At 39.7% G+C, this 16,070-nt stretch overlaps 1 protein-coding gene across 7 annotated transcripts in view; it reads left to right on the forward strand.

The window, feature by feature from the left end:
- The window catches only part of FAM168A (family with sequence similarity 168 member A), a 235,585-nt gene that overhangs the window by 88,369 nt on the left and 131,146 nt on the right, over positions 1 to 16,070 (forward strand). The window contains exon 1 of one of the 7 annotated variants that reach the window (XM_042904873.1): positions 3,361 to 3,949. The exons of the other annotated variants lie outside the window; for them this stretch is intronic. The gene's annotated coding sequence lies outside the window, so the exon portion shown is untranslated. Of the gene's footprint in view, positions 1 to 3,360; positions 3,950 to 16,070 lie in introns of those variants that run through there. 7 annotated transcript variants of the gene reach the window in all.

Here is a 16,070-nt window from a genome sequence, read left to right on the forward strand (position 1 = left end):
CATTTTAGAGTGAAAATCCAGTGATATTTAGTACATTTACATTGTTGTGCAACCACCTCTATCTAGTTCCAAAACATTTCCATTACCCCAAAAGGAAACCCTATATGTAAAGTGGTCATTCTCTGTTCCTCCCTACCCTCATCCAGTGTCAGCCTCAGTCTACTTCTGTCTCATTGGATTTAACTGTTCTGGATATTTTCATATAAATAAAATCATACAGTATGTGGACTTTTGTGTCTGGTTTCTTTCACTTAGAATGATTTTTTTATTTTTTTATTTTTTATTTTAGAGCATGTGTGTGTGCAGAGGTGCAGAGGGGGAGAGAGAAAGAATCTTAAGCAGGCTCCATGCTCAGTGCAGAGCCTGATGTGGCACTTGATCCCACAACCCTGGGATCACCTGAGCCAAAATCAAGAGTTGGATGCTCAACCAATTGAGCCACCCAGGCGCCCCTAGAATAATGTTTTTGAGGTTCATCCATATTGTCATATGTATCAGTACTTCATTCCTTTTTATAGCTGAATATTACACTGTATTTGTATATCACAATTTGTTTATTCATGTGATGGTGGACATTTGGATTGTTTCTGCCTTTTGTTCATTGTGAATAATACTTATATGAACATGTGGGCACATGTATTATCTGAGTACCTCCTTTCATTTCTTTTGGATCTATACCTAAGAGTGGACTCGCTGGGTCATACAATAATTGTGTAAGTTGTTGAAGAACTGCCAAGCTGTTTTCCATAACAGCTGTGCCACTTTACATTCCCACCAGCAATGTATGAGGGTTCAAATTTTTTCACATCATTCCCAACATTCCTTGTTATGTCTTCCTTTTTCCCCCCCTCCAAAATGGCCATTTTAGTGGGTATAATATGGTATTTTATTATAGCTCTGATTTGCATTTCTCTAAGGACAAATGTTAAGCATCTTTTCATGTGCTTATTGGTCATTTGTATATCTTTGGAAAAATATTCAATCCTTTGCCCATTTTAATTAAAAAAATTTTTTCTTTCTTTCTTTCTTTCTTTCTTTCTTTCTTTCTTTCTTTCTTTCTTTCTTTCTTTCTTTCTTTCTTTCTTTCGAAAGAGAGGGAAAGTGTGTATACATGTGTGAGTTGGGGTGAGGGGCAGATGGAGAGAGAGAATCTAAAGCAGTCCCAATGCTGAGCGTGGGGCTCGATACCACAACCCTGGGGTCATGACCTGAGCTGAAATGAAGAGTCAGACACTCAACCAACTGAGCCACACAGGCGCCCCCTTTGCCTAGTTTTCAGTTAGGCTTTTGCCTTTTGGTTGTTGAATGACGAGAATTCTTTCCATAGTATGGATATCAGAGCTTTGTTACATATATGATTTCCAAATATTTTCTCTTATTCTGTAGGTTGTCTTTTCACTTTCTGGATAATGTCTTTGATATGCAAAATTTTAAATTTTGATGAAGTCCAGTTTATTCCAATTATTTTTTTCTTTTGTTGCTCATGCTTTTGGTGTAATATCCAAGAATCCACTGCCAAAATGATTATAGAGTAGTACCAGTCAATGGAAGGCTGCTCTTGCACAGATGTGGTCCATGTGAGACACAAGATGGTAGGTTGGATGAAGAGGATGATAGGTAGAAATGGGGAATGCAAGAGAGATGTAGTAGGTGAAATTTATAGATCTGTGTGATAAATTATATTGGGGATAAAGGAGAAGGAAGTGATGAGAATGTTTCCAAGTTGTTGGCTTAATAACTCCGAGGTAGATGGTGGTGTCTTTAGCTAAAATGGGGACACTGGAAAGGACCAGTTTGGGATAGAATATTATGAATTCAGTTTTGGACATGTTGAATTTAAGGTGACTTAAGACATCCAAAGGATGATATTGAATAGTCAAATAAGCATAACTGGAACTTAAAGAAAGGTAACAGTCTAGAGAAACATTGATTATGTTTTTGGCATTTAGATAGTAAATAAAGTCATGGACATGGATTAGATTGTCTAGGGAGGGAGAACAGAGGGAGAAAAGAAAAGGGAATGGTACAGTCTTAAACATTTCATCACTGAGCAGAAGAGGATAACCTTGGAGAGCAGAGAAGGGGCGGACATAGAGACAGGGAGAAATCTAGGAGAATGTAATGTTCAAAAGCCAAGGGATTCAATAAGGAGGAGATGAACAACAATGCTAAATGATGCTGAGAGATCAGATAAAAATAAAGACGATTTCTGTTGGATTCATCAATGTGAAGGTCATTCATAACTTTAGTGAACTATAAAGTGATTATTGGGGGATTGTTCAGCTGTATGTGTTTCATTGAGAAATAGAATGCTAATCTGTAAAGGATATTATTGATCATCTAGTGTAGTGGATAAAAAAATTTTTAAAGTGCTAGAACTCTTTGTACCAAATGTTACATGAGGAGATCAAAGGAAAGCTGCTCTGGTTGGAGTGGGGCTTATGACACTACTCCTTTGTATCCCCCTTCTTTTTACTTCTGGTCCTGGACACCTTTTCATAACCCTTAGCTCTCTGAAGACCAGTTTGAAAACACTGATCTAAGTGGTCTCTTAATCCTGAGAGGGAAACTGAAGGCTAGGGAGAGGCAGTCTCTTAGCAAGGCCTGCATGACAGGCTTAGGTTTAGAATTAGCGTACTACTATTACTAAAACTAAGGTCTCTAGATTCTCTTCCAGAATGCTCTCCACAGACTCTGAACTCTATAGAGTGCTTCTTTCCCTCTTCCCCAGGCCAATAGTTCTTACTCAGAGTCTTTGGGGTCACTGTGACATGAAGGAAATATACTAAGGAGTATGAAGGCAATCTGCTTCTCTCATTATTTCCTGTTTGTGTTCTAGAGGTGATGGGCACTGTGGTTGTTGTGTGTTTGCCAGGTTCCATTCCACCCCAGGGAATTAGTTTAAGTCAGTTGTCATGGTAATCCCATGCCCCTTGCCAGTGAATGATTTAGGAATGGGTATATGCCCCAAATCTGGCCAGTGAGACATGACACCATGCTTTTGGAAGCTTTGAAGAAAGGCTTAAAAAAAAAAAAAGATAAAAGAAAGGTGGCCTTTCCGGTGGATATTTTGCACTTATTTATTTAGATTAAACTGAGTCAGTTTGGCCGAGTGGAAATACTAATACTGATCTCTGTGAGTTGTTGCAAGGAGTAAGTGATTTAATGTGTTTAGAAGTGTCTCAGAACTGGGGTGCCTGGGTGGCTCAGTCGATTGAGCATCTGGCTTTGGCTCAGGTCATGATTTCATGGTTTATGAGTTTGAGCTCCACATCAGGCTCAGCACAGAGCCAGCTTCGGATCCTCTCTCTCCCTATCTCTCTGCCCCTCCCCTACTCATGCTCCCTCCCCTCTATCAAGAATAAATAAACATTAAAAAAAAGTGAAAATTGTACAGTTAGTTTACTTGATAGTAGATGTCACCTAGCAGAGGTAGGTAAAGGAATGAGCAGGATTGAAAGGTGTATGGAAGTAGAAAAGAGCTTCCTTAGATTAGTCTTGAACTTGGTGGTGTTGGGGGTGGCACAGATGGGAGTGTGAGAGCCTGAGGCAAATGGGCTAGAAGGAGATGAGAGCCTGGTAATGGTTTCTGGGGCTGATCTAGGGGAAGAAAAGGAGTGAGGGCTGTTAGTCATTGAAGCTTTTGTTAAGCCGCACTAATATATTAGGTATTGCCAGTGGCACATTTGCCGTCCTGGAGGAAACATTGTTACAAAGTTGTATTTTTGTCCTGCTTGGTCTGTTTGGGGTTTGAAAGACCTTCGGTGAGCTGATCCCCTCCTCTTTTCTTCTCCAGTGGCTCAGTATGCAGAGCATCCGCCTCTCTGGCCATTGGGGATTGCCCAGAAAAGTATTTGGTACTTAATCTAGGTACTCCCAGTTTAAAGCTTCTGCAGAGCTGGAGGGCAGGACAAGTTGGGGGCCTAAGCCCCTGTAGTAGCACAGAGAGGTAGGTAACTCATCCTAGATAATTCAGTATAAAAATAGAATTTTAACATTTAGCTTTCAAGGTTACCGTTACAATTAGAGATAATGTTCATAAAACTCCAGCCACAGTGCCCCACATATATTAGGTGTTCAAGTAAATGACCTTTGTTTTCTGTTACCAACAAAGGTAAACAAAAGGTAAATTCAATGAGACTGGTTTTTCATACTGCGTCACTCAGGTTGCCCATGGATTTGCTTGTTTGTGACTCCTTGGGGATTCCACACTTAGTATTTGTTTTAATTGGTACTCAATGCATGTAAAATTACTAAATTGGATATGGATGGAAATGACAGTTGAAGGGAGGGATTGAGGAGACACTGCTATTTGCCTTTGGCTCCGAACTCCTAAGGGTTGGCCTTAGTCTTTAGTTATACTTGTACTGCTTTATATATTTTTTAAATGTTTACTTATTTATTTTGAGAAAGAGCATATGTGCGAGTGGGGGGGGGGGGCAGGGTGGGCCAGAGCGGAGATAGAGAGAGAGACAGAGAGAAAGAGAAAGAGAAAGAGAAGCAGGCTCCCTGCTGTCAGTACAGAGCCCGATGCAGGGCTCTATCCTACAAACTGTGAGATCATGAACAGAACCAAAATCAAAAGTCAGATGCTCAACCAGCTGAGCCACCCAGGTGTTCCTATACTACTTTAACCTTTTTTACATTTCTTTTGTTTTCCCTGTTGCTTCCTTTTTAAGTAACATTTTTTTGGGTGGGTTTTGTAATTTTATTTTGTTTTATTTTTATTTACTAAAAAATGTTTGTTAATGTTTATTTTTGAGAGAGGCAGAGAGGGAGAGGGAGACACAGAATCTGAAGCACGCACCAGGCTCTGAGCTGTCAGCACAGAGCCCGACACGGGGCTTGAACCCACGAACCATGAGGTCGTGACCTGAGCCGAAGTCGGATGTTCAACCGACTGAGCCACCCAGGTGCCCTATTTTATTTTTTCAAAGTTTGTATTTATTTATTTTGAGAGAGACAGAGCCTGAGTGGGAGAGGGGCAGAGAAAGAGGGGGAGAGAGAATCCCAAGCAGGCTCTGCACTGCCAGCACAGAGCCCGACCTGGGGCTCAAACTCACAAAACCATGAGATCATGACCTGAGCCAAAATCAAGAGTTGGATGCTTAACTGACTGAACCACCCAGGCTCCCCTGGGTTTTGGAATTAAAATATATATAAAATTTGCCATTTTAACCATTTTACAATGTGTAGTTCAGTGACATTAAGTACATTCACATTGTTGTGCAACCATCCCACCTTCCATCTCCAGAACGTTTTTCATGTTGCACAACTGAAACTCTATAATCATTAAACAGTAACTCTCCATTTCCTTCTCCTTCCAGCCCCTAGCAGCCACTATTAAACTTTCTGTCACTATGAATTCGATTACTCTATTCAAATTTCATATTGATGCAGTTTGAAGTGGGGTTTGTGAGCAAATGGCTAAGAAAGTATTCTTGAGATGTTTTTGGTGCACAAAGGTGATTTTATTATAGCACAGGAACAAGACCTGTTGGCAGAAAGAGCTGCACTGGGATTGTGAAGAGTGACTGATAATATACTTTTAAGTTTGTGGAGGGAGAGGGGATAGAGTTAAAGTAAGTTTCTAAGGAATTTTGAAGCAAGATTTTCAGGACCTTGCCAGGCTAACTGCTCTTAGGATAATGTTACTTTTAGTCTTTAATAAATATAAACATTAAAGCACTCAGGAAGCCATAAGTTTCTTGAGGAAGGTCACGCTCTACATGTTTCAGGTATCTATCAGTGAGCTGCAAGCTGTAAGGAGGTTTAATTTAAGCTACATTTCTCTTGCCTTTGTTTCCCTCATCAATATGAGTGAAATTATACAGCATTTGTCCTTTTATGACTGTTTTTTTCACTTAGCATAATGTCAAGGTTGTATAGTATATGTCAGAATTTACTTCCTTTTTGAAGTCGAATAATTTTTCATTGTATGTATATACCACATTTATTTTTTATCCATTTATCTGTCAATGAATGCTTCGGTTGCTTCTACCTTTTGGCTACTGTGAATTCCCATTGCTTTTTAATATAACAGCAAGCACCTTTATGTCTTTTTCTTCACAAATATTTATAGAGCAGCTTCTTTGTGCTTGATATTTTTAGTATTGGAAACATGGCAGTGAACAAGACAAATGAGGTCTTTGGAGCTTACATTCTGGTGATGAGAATGGTTGCCTCTTTGGAAGCATTGCAGGAAGGACTGGTTCCCTGATTTGCAGAATTTGTATCAGACCCCAGGTATCAACAGTGTGCTATCATCTTGTATGTTGCTGCCCTTAGCTCAATTTTTCCTTCATGTCTCAAATTTAGCACCTTCTCTCAACTTTATGAGCCCCCAGACTGGGTTGGTTACTCTTTTCTATGCTACCTGATTTCACTTATCTTTACCACAACGCGGCCAGTGTCTTTTCCTGGAATAAACTTCTTTTGGACTGGTACCCTTGTTGATTGATTAATGTGAAGCTGCTTGGCTAACAGACCAGGTATTTAGGTCCTCTGAGACCTGCGTCTGATGACTTCTGCACCCACATCTTTCACCTCTGCCTGCCTTGCACTTTGTACTCTGGCAACACAGAAATGAATGTCCTTTTCTCAGGCATGTTAAATTGTTTCTCTTCTCTGGGCTGCCCCTTTTTCCTAGAATGGCCTTCTCCCCTTTTTCCAGGTTTAAGTCTTTATCTTTTAAAGTAGTCTTCTTGCCATCCGGATGGCCAACAGGCACATGAAAAGATGCTCAACGTCGCTCCTTATCAGGGAAATACAAATCAAAACCACACTCAGATATCACCTCACGCCAGTCAGAGTGGCCAAAATGAACAAATCAGGAGACTATAGATGCTGGAGAGGATGTGGAGAAACGGGAACCCTCTTGCACTGTCGGTGGGAATGCAAATTGGTGCAGCCACTCTGGAAAACAGTGTGGAGGTTCCTCAGAAAATTAAAAATAGACCTACCCTATGACCCAGCAATAGCACTGCTAGGAATTTACCCAAGGGATACAGGAGTACTGATGCATAGGGGCACTTGTACCCCAATGTTTATAGCAGCACTCTCAACAATAGTCAAATTATGGAAAGAGCCTAAATGTCCATCAACTGATGAATGGATAAAGAAATTGTGGTTTATATACACAATGGAGTACTACAGGGCAGTGAGAAAGAACGAAATATGGCCCTTTGTAGCAACGTGGATGGAACTGGAGAGTGTGATGCTAAGTGAAATAAGCCATACAGAGAAAGACAGATACCATATGTTTTCACTCTTATGTAGATCCTGAGAAACTTAACAGAAACCCATGGGGGAGGGGAAGGAAAAAAAAAGAGGTTAGAGTGGGAGAGAGCCAAAGCATAAGAGACTCTTAAAAACTGAGAACAAACTGAGGGTTGATGGGGGGTGGGAAGGAGGGGGGGGTGGGTGATGGGTATTGAGGAGGGCACCTTTTGGGATGAGCACTGGGTGTTTTATGGAAACCAATTTGACAATAAATTTCATATATTGAAAAAAAAAGAATACAAAAAAAATAAAGTAGTTTTCTTGCATATGAAGCCTTCTTGGACCTTCTGGAATACTATTGTGCCATATTCTTGCTGTTGCCTTCCATCATGGTCTATATCATACCATATGGTAATTGACAGGTTCTGTGCTTTTAAGTAACTCACAAATTTTAGCACTAGGTTTTAGCTATATTTCTGCCACCTTCACCGATCAGGCGTCATTCCTGACCTCACTCGTTGAACTTGACTTTGCTGCTGACAGACATTCCAGAATGAAAGTGACCACCAGGGAATCTGATTGGATTTCCTCTTTATTGCTGTCCTATTGTGTTTCACCCGTGTAGTTGTGTCACTTGTCACTAGAATTAATGTAATCCTTTTGTATAAAAATAATATGCCTTTTATATCCTCACCTAGCAGAGATTCCAAAGGTTTTGAGTAGTCCTGATGGCATTTAACATCCTCATTTTTCTTCTTCTTCTTCAAAAAACCTCTGTGGTTTTTTGAAAAATGCCTGTTACGGGAAATTTGAAAACTTGACAAAACTCTCTCTATATCCTGTCCTCCCTGTCTTCTACTAGGCAGAGATTAACTTTTAAAACTTTCAGCATTGTTTTCCGCCTATTTATTTTAAACCTTATTTATTTATGTAAGTAATGTTTACACCCATTATGGGGCTTGAACTCATGACCCAGAGATCAAGAGTTGCATGGTCCTGTGACTGAGCCAGCCAGGTGTCCCTCCTATTTATTTCATATAAAGATCATACTATAGAAACAGTTTTGTGGAGTGCTTTTTTTAAATTATTTTTTTTAATGTTTATTTTTGAGAGGGAGGGATAGAATGTGAATGGGGGAGGGGCTGAGAGAGAGGGAGACACAGAATGTGAAGCAGGTTCCAGGCTCTAAGCTGTCAGCACAGAGCCTGACACAGGGCTTAAACTCATGGACTGCGAGATCATGACCTGAGCCAAAGTTGTATGCTCAACCCACTGAGCTACCCAGGAGCCCCAGAGTGCTTTTTAATTTAACATTAGGTTATAAACATTTTCAAGTGTCATTAAAATCTTTTGTTAAATATCAGTTTTTTTTTTTTTTAACGTTTATTTATTTTTGAGACAGAGAGAGACAGAGCATGAACGGGGGAGGGGCAGAGAGAGAGGGAGACACAGAATCGGAAGCAGGCTCCAGGCTCTGAGCCATCAGCCCAGAGCCCGAAGCGTGGCTCGAACTCACGGACCGTGAGATCGTGACCTGAGCCGAAGTCGGACGCTTAACCAACTGAGCCACCCAGGCGCCCCTCAGTTTGTTTTTTTAAACATTTTTTAATGTTTGGAGAGAACATGAGCAGGGGAGGGGCAGAGAGAGAGGGAGACACACAATCTGAAACAGGCTCCCGGCTTTGAGCTGTCAGCACAGAGCCCAATGTGGGGCTTGAACTCCTGAACGGTGAGATCATGACCTGAGCCTAAGTCGAACCCTTAACTGACTGAGCCACCCTGGGGCCCCAACAACACATTCTTATTGAATGGCTACTATATGACAGTTGTGTAATAAATTCTGAAAGGTTTTTCCCCTTATCACAGAACTGTGATCTCTTCAGTTCATGCCTTCAGCCATTATTTATTCAACTGGTCAACAGCTTATTTACAAGGTTTTCTGCTAAGTACTAGGGAGGAAGACAGTGAATAAAGAAATTACAATTCAGTGTGAAACATGTTATGATAATGGTGTGTAATAGTAATAACAACAATAGCAACCGGCAATTAACGGTTGCTTACTAAGTGCCAGGCACTGTTCTAAGCCCTTTACCTGTATTAATTCATTTAATCCTCAAAATAAACTTTTAAGGTAGGTGCATAATTACTGTTATATACAAATTACAGTGAGGTGCAAAGGAGAGTGTAAAAATAGTTACCCTTTATTGAATGCCCATGTGAGCCAGATGTTCTATAGATACTTTATGTACATTTTCTATCATCTTCACCAAACTCTGCCAGGTTAGGTGTTATCGTTATCCACATGAGGAAATTGGTCTCTGGAAGATCAAGAATTGTGTTCAGTTCATATAGTGTATAATAGGTAGAGTTGGAATTGAACCTGGTTTTAGTTTAATTAGAAAGCCTTCGTTCTTAAGATTTTGTTGGTCCAAGGCAGGAGGGTAGGTAAAACTCTCTAGGCAAAGGAACTATGGGATCAAAGTTATCAGAGTCCATTGCCTTTCTTTTCTCTTCTCTTCTCTTCTCTTCTCTTCTCTTCTCTTCTCTTCTCTTCTCTTCTCTTCTCTTCTTTCCTTTTCTTTTCTTTTCTTTTCTTTTCCTTTCTTTTCTTTCTGTAGGCTCCACACCCAATGTGGGGCTCGAACTTATGAGCAAGAGTCACACGCTCCACCAACTGAGCTGGCTAGGGCCCCAAGACTCCATTCCCTTTTAAGGGAAAAAAGATATGTTGTTAAAGTTGTGAGATTGTTTCTTTCATTTTCCCATATGTCCCCTCTACTTCAGGATAGACTAAGAATTTCTCTCATACCAGTAAGAGTATGTAGGTACTTCTTCAGTACTATATATACTTGTGGCTGTGGCTGTAGATGGCACATGGCAGTTCTGAATGCTTTAGCCAAGTGCCTAATAACTGAAAGTGCTGTATTCATTCAAGACAGCTGCACCAGGCAACCAGATGGGATTTAAAATTGGCATGTTCATTTAAAAAAAAAAAAAAAGACTAATTTAAAAATGTCAATTTGCAACCTGATGTTGCCATGTTAGAATTTTCTAATTTTTTTCTCTAATAAGAATAGGAAATGTTTCATTAAACTCCTGTTAAATTGTTTACACTTGTTGCACACTGCACAGATGTGCTCAGCTGGCTGAAGTGTTTTTCCAAAATTGTGTGCGGTGGAATAGAGAAAAATGTGCAGCTTTAGTTCAAAGAATGTTGAATAAGAGTGCAGTGTAATTTTTTTAGTTTATTTAATTGACTTTAACAGTTGCTTTTGTAGTTGTGCTGTATAATTGAATCGTGGTGTTACAGCTTTGAGAGGCATAGACTAATGAAGACAGACCCATTTAAAATAGGTTGTGTTTAAAACTGTTTGCATCAGATGGCCCTTATCTCATCACTTTTTTCCCCCAGTTTGTTGTGGTGGTGGTGGTGGTGGTGGTAAAATATACCATCTCATCAGGTTTTTCCAGCAACTTCCTTGCTCCTATCCTACCTCCTCCAAATCATCTTCCATGCTGCTTCTGTGTGAGCTTTGTTGAATATAGATTGCACTCCTTTTTCCTACTTTAAAAACCTTCATAGGTTAGTTTATTCTGCAAAGCTTTTTCATGATTTGGCTCTGCCTGCCTCATTAGCCTCAAATCTTATTTCTTTTTCGTGTTGCTCCAGCCAGATTGAACTACTTGACATTTACTGTCTAAGTCACATGCCTGCCTGTACCTTCTTCAATGCCATTGTCTCTGTGTATGACACCTTCCACCCTTTTTTCATCTACCAGCCTCTTAATTACCCTTTAAAACTTACCTTGGGCATATTTTTGAGCAGCCTCCCTGTAGTTCCCCCACCCTCTGTCGCATTTCACCATTGGGTTCTCAGCCTTTCCTTTGTGCTCTTCATTGTTCCTGGTACTGCTCTTTATCATAGAGCACTTACCCCTTTGTATTATTCTAATTTGTTTCTATCTGCCACTAGAATTTATTTTTCTTTTTTAGCCCTCAGCCCTTAATAAGGCCTCAGAAAATGTGTGCCAAATGACTATATGTATATATATATATATATAGAGAGAGAGAGAGAGAGAGAGAGATTGAGATTAGACTATATGTATATATAAAGAACATACTAAGTCCAAAAAGTGTGATAAATTTCAGTGTCTCCTTGTTTTTATTTCTGCTGAGTTGTCAGATTGTTCCAATATTTGAAAAAAAAATCCTTTTAGAATTACTTAGAGTTTAATTACATGCTAAAACGGAAACAAGAAATAAACCCTATTCTTCACCAAGTCTCACATTAAGTAGTGGAGCTTTGGTTTGAGGAGACAGACCAAACTTAGGCTTCTGATTAATCCTAACTATTGTGGTTCCAACCTTTTTTCACAAGTTGGTATGATGGTGAGTTACTACACTGATTCTAGCCTATAGGGGACATTGAACTTATGAAACCAAGGCCCTGGTGGTGTGTAATAATAAGAAAGGTAGAACAAGCTGTTAGTCATTCCTAAGAGACTTACTAGGAATTTACCAAGGGCTAGGTTACCACAATGAATTAAGCATAACTCCTGCCAGATTGCCTGCTAGACTGTGTGTGCCTTAGGGAACATATATGATGTAGACACAGTGCTGTCCAATAGAACCTTCTGCAGTAATGGAAATGTTTTATATCTGTGTTATCCAATATGGTAGTCACCAGCCAGCCACATGTGGCCCTTGCATGTTTGAAAGGTGGCTGGTGAGACAGAGGAACTGAATTTTAAATTTTATTTAGTTTTAAGTAACGTATTTGAATTTAAGTAGCTATATGTGGCTAGTGGCTACGGTGTTGGAAAGCACAGATCTGGAGGGGCAAATCAGTAACAAGACAGATATGTAAATAAGGAAGTACAAGTAAGTTTAATAGGTGCTATGATAGAAGTATATCTAGGGTTCTAGCTAGGAATAGGTCAGATACATCTGGGGTAAAGTGGAACCCAACGAAAGAAATAGATTAGGCATTTCTGGGAATGGGGAGAGGAAATCAAGAAAAGGTTAAGGCTTTTAAGAATCTTAATCTTAAAAGATGAGTGGCTATACCTGATTGTCACATATCCTAGCTTAAAAGAATTACCACTGTCAGGGCACCTGGCTGGCTCGGTCAGTGGAACGTGTGACTCTTGATCTTGGGGTCATGAGTTTGAGTCCCACATTGGGTGTACAGATTACTAAAAAAAAATTAATTAAAAAAAAAAAAAAGAATTGGAGCACCTAGGTGGCTCAGTTGGTTAAGGGGCTGACTCTTTATTTTGGCTCAGGTCTTGATCTCAGGGTTGTGAGATCGAGCTTGCATTGGACTCCACTCCCTGTTTAAGATTCTCTCTCTCTCTCTCTCAAAAACAAAACAAACAAGAAACCAGTCACCACTCTCTTAGGACTTAGGTTACCAGTTTTTTAAGAATGAAAATATAGTAAGATACAGACTTCTGGTTAGGAGATGAATAAGTAGTGGGGATCTAATACACAGCATTGTGAATATAGTTAACAATACTGTATTATGTACTTGGAAGTTAAGAGAGTAGGTCTTAAATGTTCTCCCCACACAAAAAATGGTAATTATATGATGGAGGTGTTAGCTAATGTTGTGGTCGTAATCATTGCAATATATAAGTGTATCAAATCAATATGTTGTACACTTTAAACTTATATAATGTTATATGTCAATTATATCTCAATAAAGCTGGAAAATATAAACATATAAAACATATAAACCAAAACAAAACAGATAAAATAAAACATAGTTATGGATTGGATGATAGACGATAGTAGGAACTCTCCTTGTGTAGTATTAGTGCAATGTGGAAAAGATGGAGAAAACCTTTCAATCTGACTTTATTCACTTATCCATTCATTATATCTCAACAAATATGAATGCCTGTCTATACTGTTCTGTGCCCCAGGGATCTCGATTTAAGTTATAGTTTTATCCCTTAGGGAGCTCATAATCAGACTTTTCTCTGGTGTAAGTTCTTGTTTGATAGATCAGGGCACCTAATCTATTCTGGGGATCAGGAGTAAGGGCTCTGGTGGATGATGTTGACCTTTCATTTTAGACATTCCCTAGTTCCTGCCACTTGGCCATGACTCTTTTCCTCCCTAGTGGATGCTTATTACTCCCCTCACTTTGCCAGCCAGAGAATTTTTGTTTCTCCTGAAGCCTACTGCCTGGCCAGAACACTGTGGCTTTTTCTATTTCTGTCACTCTATGTTAATTAAGTTAATTATGGCTTCAAAATTTTTTCTACCTGCGTGTGCGTCTGTTTGTCTAAGGGAGAATAGAGGAGAGGAAGTAATCCTTATGCAAGTCTCTGAGCATAAAGTAAGTGCTCTGTTGCAGGCATCCTAGTTGCCAGGTGAGCCAGAAATGCTCCTGAGTGTCTCAGAGTCACATCATGTGATGAACATCGTTGTGGGGACCAAGACAAACTAGTTAATAAATTAGCTTAGAAAAACAGTCAACTTTGGGGCTCCTGGCTGGCTCAGTCAGTGGAGCATGTGACTCTTGATCTTCGAGATTTGTGAGTTTGAGCCCCACGTTGGGTGTAGAGATTACTTCAAAGTAAAATCTCTGGGGCGCCTGGGTGGCTCAGTTGGTTAAGCGTCCAACTTAGCTCAGGTCATGATCTCATGGTTTATAAGTGTGAGCCCCATGTCAGGCTTTGTGCTGACAGATCAGAGCCTGGAGGCTGCTTCAGTTTCTGTCTCCCTCTCTCTCTTTGCCCCTCCCTCGCTTGTGTGCACTCTCTCTCTCAGAAATAATAACTCTCTCTCTGTCTCAAAAATAAATAAACATTAAAAAAAAAAGTTTTAAAAAAAAGGTAAAAAAGTAAAATCTTGAAAAAATAAAAGAAAAAAGAAAAGCAATAGTCAACGCTGAAAATGCTATTTGTTTGGAATAAGCCAACAAACCAGACAATTCAAGCATGAAAGAAAAAAGGAAAAGAACTAATGTTTATTGAGGAGCAGGTACTGATCTGAGTGCTTTGCATGTAGTAATTCCTACTTCAACTTTTTTTTTTAATTCCAGTATAGTTAAATAAGTACAGTGTTATATTGGTTTTAGGGTACATGATAGTGATTCAGCCATTCTATACCTTACTTGGTGCTCATGATTAAGTGTACTCTTTTTTTTTTTTTTTTTTTTTTTAATTTTTTTTTAACGTTTATTTGTTTTTGAGACAGAGAGAGACAGAGCATGAACGGGGGAGGGACAGAGAGAGAGGGAGACACAGAATCGGAAGCAGGCTCCAGGCTCTGAGCCATCAGCCCAAAGCCCGACGCGGGGCTCGAACTCACGGACCGTGAGATCGTGACCTGAGCTGAAGTCGGAGGCTTAACCGACTGAGCCACCCAGGCGCCCCAATTAAGTGTACTCTTAATCTCCTTCACATATTTCACCCATCCCACCTCCCCTCTGGTGACCATCAGTTTGTTCTTTATAGTTAAGGGTCTGGTTTTTTGGTTTGTCTCCTTTTTTCTTTGTTTTGTTTATTAAATTCAACATATGAATGAAATCCTGTGGTATTGATCTTTTTCTGACTGACTTATTTCACTTAGCATTATACCCTCTAGATCTATCCATGTTGTTGCAAATGGCAAGGTTTCATTGTTTGTTTGTTTTTTTTCAACTTTTTTTTTTTTTTTTTTTTTTTGGGACAGAGAGAGACATAGCATGACCGGGGGAGGGGCAGAGAGAGAGGGAGACACAGAATCGGAAACAGGCTCCAGGCTCCGAGCCATCAGCCCAGAGCCTGACGTGGGGCTCGAACTCACGGACCGTGAGATTGTGACCTGGCTGAAGTCGGACGCTCAACCGACTGCGCCACCCAGGCGCCCCTGTTTTTTTTTTTTTTTTTTTTTTTTTATGGCTGAGTAATATTCTGTTGTGTGTGTATATATACACATACTACATCTTTATCCATTCATCTATTGATGGACATTTGGGCTGCTTCCATAACTTGGCTATTTATTGTAAGTAATGCTACAATAAACAATATTGGGGTGTATATCTTTTTGAATTAGTGTCTTTGTCTTCTTTGGGTAAATGCCCAGTAGTGCAATTACTGGATCATATGGTAATTCTATTTTTAATTTTTTGAGGAACCTCTGTACTGTGTTCCACAGAGGCTGCACCAGTTTACATTCCCACCAACAATGCATAAGGGTTCCTTTTTCTCCATATCCTTGCCAACACTTGTTTCCCTACATCAGCCTTTGAGCATGGATAATATTATTTCCATTTTGCAGATGAAGAATTTGAGATTCAGAGAGGTGAGAGCGAAGGTTTAGGTTTGAATCCTAGCTCCTTTATTTTTTTTTTCCCTTTGCTTTTTAGGTGTAAGATGTTTGTAAGTTGTTTAACTGTATGATTCTCAATTTACTTGGTGGTTTAAATAAAAAGAGAAAGGGTGGCATCCAAAAATGCTTTAGTCAAAGGATTCTTTTTGAGAATTAAGTGAGAAGCTTATGAAAAAAATCTAATTCAGAAACATAGTATATGCTCAGTTAAGTTTGGTTGAATGTAAGACTGTTCCTCTGTTTTTTTTTTTTGTTTTTTGTTTTGTTTTTTTGAGAGAGAGAGAGAGAGAGGGCGCAAGTGAGCGAGGGACAGAGAGAAAGAGAGAGAGAGAAGTGGGGCTCACCTGAAGTGGGGCACAAGCTCACCTGAGGCCGGGCTCGAGTTCACCCAGTGTGGGACTCAGACTCACAAACCTGAGATCATGACCTGAGCTGAAGTCAGATGCTTAAGGACTGATGCATCCAGGCACCTTTCTCTGTTTAATCAGGGATTCCTTTTAAGGAAAGGATTAAAATTCCTGGAA

This window comes from Panthera leo, chromosome D1, assembly GCF_018350215.1.
Source record: "Panthera leo isolate Ple1 chromosome D1, P.leo_Ple1_pat1.1, whole genome shotgun sequence".
Taxonomy (NCBI): domain Eukaryota; kingdom Metazoa; phylum Chordata; class Mammalia; order Carnivora; family Felidae; genus Panthera; species Panthera leo.